Source organism: Aedes aegypti, chromosome 3 (genome assembly GCF_002204515.2).
Source record: "Aedes aegypti strain LVP_AGWG chromosome 3, AaegL5.0 Primary Assembly, whole genome shotgun sequence".
NCBI lineage: Eukaryota > Metazoa > Arthropoda > Insecta > Diptera > Culicidae > Aedes > Aedes aegypti.
The window spans coordinates 146,931,322-146,935,214 of record NC_035109.1 but is presented as its reverse complement, the minus strand read 5'-3'; the positions used below and the strand labels follow the sequence as shown (position 1 = coordinate 146,935,214).

Sequence of the window (3,893 nt, the reverse complement as noted above, 5' to 3'; positions counted from 1 at the left end):
CGGCCACCATTTCTACCAGCTAGCAGCTTATTAAAAACTTATCAGTAAAAAATCTTATTTTATCATTTTAGGCACCGTAGGACCAAAAACCTATAAATGGGAAAATTAGCTGCACCAAACCAATGGAAAATTGAAAAAAATTGAAAGAAATAAGATCGGCTGTTTTAGTTTCCGATTACGACCAAAAAAGGCGGACCGCCAAAATTTTGTAATCCCATGCAATTGTCTGTAACGAGGGGAGTGGTACGAGATGTTCATAGATTTTTCCTCGTCCATGTCTAGCCACTAATGTCCAGTAGACTGGCCCTTAAACAAAAAGTTGTAAAACTCAACGGGGCACCCCTAGATATGTGCCTTAGGGTAAGAAAAAATGTCTCTCAAATTTCAACTCAATTGGTTTGCGCCACCAGCTGGCGCATTCAATTCGAAGTTTGTATGAGATTTTCGTTTCAAATATATTGAAATTGACCCTTGGTCACTGTTCGTTCTGTGTACTAATTGATCGAGTTCAATTGGGCCCTGAATGACAATACACTAGCTGATACCTAATGTACATAATTGCAGAAGGTTGCATCTAGATTTGAGCTCATTTTCATTAATATTTCAGTTGTTGAAAGTAACCCGCATAGCAAATTACGGTTTGTCATACATTTAAAACAACAAATATCTTGTATTGGTTAGGTTAACGTTCCATGAACAGTTTTTAATATGTTGAACAATATGAAAGTTACAGACTTATACTATAAAGAATGGTATGAATAACCAACATCAAACTGTAACAATATATTAAAGTATTCAGATATTGTAAAACATTTTGAGGAGGGAATTGGTCTCACAATTTATTACTTATTTTCAACAGTTTGGCGAACGGTTGCACGCATTCGTTCGTGAGCCGATGGAAATTGAACACACTTAAGAAATAATCAACACAGAAGCTGTGTACAAGTTGCAAATCCGTGATGAAATGTTTCTGTTTTTTTCAACATAAGGTCTGAATTTATAACTTCCAATACTTTCTGAATCGCAAAATTAATATCATCGACATTTGTTGATCAAGTTATGTGAAAATACTATGGTCGCGACTTAAAGATTTGGACTATCTTTTGTGCTACTTTTTTCTAGCGTGCAGGTTGTTGTGTTTATTTTGCTAGAGAAAAAAAGTAAAAAAAACTTCCAAACTGCCTATTTTTTGGTTCCCGTTTCATCGTCGTCGGACAAAAACCAGCCGAAAGTTATATTAAACATTGTTTAATTGCGTTTTCGTTCCGGTAGTGTAGTGTGTTTTAGTCAATGTGGCTTTCCGGTCTTTTGGATTACCTGTCCTCCAGCAGTCGGATCCATTCTGATGAAATAAAGTGTGTAATCTTGAAGTTCCTTGGTTCCTTCATATTAACAGATAGTATTCTTAGATTGCAGCGGAAACCGAAGACGAGGTGTAAAAGGCCATCCGTGAGCGGATGAAGAAGCGCCAAAGTCGCCGAATGTCGTTCCACGAGCGACAAACAAGTTCCGATGTTAGTTCGGACGAAAGCGACGGCGACAATAAGAAAGGGGAGGAAGTCCCGATTGCAAGTGACGGGGACACAAACGAGGAGGAAATAAAAGATGAAAGTCGGGCCATGTCTCCGGCCAATCGTTTAAGCCTATCCGGAATTGCCCCGAAAGATCTCAACGAAGATGACAACGAAGATGATGATTATGAAGATGTGGTTCTGGTGGGAAATTATTTGAAAAAGTGGACGATACTTTCAAAGATCCACAGAGGCACAATGTCTGATGGTCCAACACCGGTGAAAAGACGAGGCCATTTAAGAATAACATTAGTGTTCTGAAGGAGATTATAAAACGAAGCCAAACTTTGATTTTTCAAGTGCAAAAGACGAGAGAATCTGACTACAGTTCACGTTGAAAACCAATCAAATTGCTTGCTTGCTGGTGGTGACCAGTTAGATAAATTTCCAACGCTGTTTGGTTCTCAAGTCTTGTGTTCTTGAAAATTTGAGGTGTGGCTTCGTTCTATAATCACCTGAACGTAGCTCTGACATAATAAATTGATAAGATCTACGAATCAATCCGTTTTTTAGTGCATAAATAGTTTTTTTTAGAAGAAATACAATAAAAGATAAAATTATAACATTGTGTAATTTTTTTTTATTGAGAATGATTTGCAAGAAGTGCGTTTAAAATACATAAGGTACAAGCATAACATTACAATATAGCGTAGGGTTTAAAAACCATAACACACCGTAAATGAGTCATTATACATACATTACTAGTTTTATGCCATTTTTATTGGTCAACAATTTCACTACTGTTTCCGATACGGTGAATTGGGTATAACATGGATAATATATCGACCGTTCCACATACTATCATTGAAAAAATTTGTTCGAAAAAATCGGCGTTTTCAAATGGTGATATAACTTAACCGCCTATTCCCCACATTGTTATTTGTTCAATTACAATTCGACAAACTGTCAAAATTGTTCCGGGTAAGGTTGGTTTATTGTTACTTTGGATGTTGTACGAAACTGTGTATAAATTGTCGCAAACAGTTGCGGATAGTTTGGGAAACAGTAGCTGTATTGTTCCGGTTTATGCGGGAAGGCTTAGATCAGAACTCCCGTACAGTCACATATATGCATGTGTCTTGCGCAGCAGCTCGCCCAGCGTCATAGGTGGCTGGGCTATGTTGAAGAAATGCAGAGCTGTATTGCAGATCTACTTCAGATAGTTAAAACGCCAACTTTATCACTTTTAATCATGATACAACCTTCTACAATATTGTTCGCTATGGTATCAAGTAGAGTTTTTGACATTCTGGGTTCAATTGAACGCGATCAACAGTTTTCCTGAACCAAACAGTAGATGATGTACTGTTTCCCATATGTTTGAGCTGGGAATCCCACATTAACTTCAATTCAAATGCGCCAGCTCATGGAACGACCAAATGAGCTGAAATTTTCAGGAAGTCTTCCTCTCACCCTAAGGAATAATTCTGGGGGGTGCCCCGTGGAATTATACAACTTTATTTTTCTTCCATACTGAGATGGGCCAGTCTAATGTCCAGCGTCATAAATACATTACGCATTATGCTCAAACATTCATAACATTCAAACATAAGTGGCTTTGTCCAACATTTGTTGGGTGACATATTTTGGGATACGTCATAGTTGATTTTCTCGTTCTGCCGGTACGATTTGGTACCAAAAATACCAAAATAACAGAGCAACATTCATAAAACTATGACCGTGCTAGTGTTACCGCCATGGTCGTTCCTTGAGCTGTTTTTGATGATCGAATCGAAGTAGCCGAAGGGCTCGATCATTAGCAAATAAACAAGACGCTCAGTCTTATCCAGAGCTGGGAATGGTAATAGTAGTAGGCTTGAGTTTCACGATCAATCACGAGGTTCTTCTAATGGACCTATGCACGGGTTCACTATTTGACGTTTTAGCGGTGCCGTGTTATTTAGGTGACCATGGAAACTAGTGAATTCGGCACCGCTCAAACGTCAAATTAGTGAACTCGTGCATCGGTCCATACAGTAGTTCAAAATAGACCAATGCACGCGTTCACTCGTAGACGTTTGAGCGGTGCCGTGTTATTTACGTAACCATGGCAACGAGTGAATTCGGCACCGCTCAAACGTCAAACTAATGAACTCGTGCATCGGTCCATGGACCAATGAACGAGTTCACTAATTTGACGTTTGAGCGGTGCCGAATTCACTCGTTGTCATGGTCACGTAAATAACACGGCACCGCTAAAACGTCAGATAGTGAACTCGTGCATCGGTCCATTGTGAATCTCATCAAGTAGCCTATGATGGGTACATGAATTTTCTAAATCAGTAGTGTCATTGAAGGCGGGAAATGCAGCGGGAAATAGAG

At 39.0% G+C, this 3,893-nt stretch overlaps 1 long non-coding RNA gene across 1 annotated transcript; it reads left to right on the top strand.

Annotated features, from left to right (window-relative positions):
* The first annotated feature begins 776 nt into the window (after positions 1–776).
* Positions 777–2,134, top strand: LOC110677975. The gene is made up of 2 exons (XR_002501355.1): positions 777–1,355; positions 1,410–2,134. It is a non-coding gene; the product is annotated as an uncharacterized LOC110677975 (long non-coding RNA).
* Positions 2,135–3,893: the final 1,759 nt, after the last annotated feature.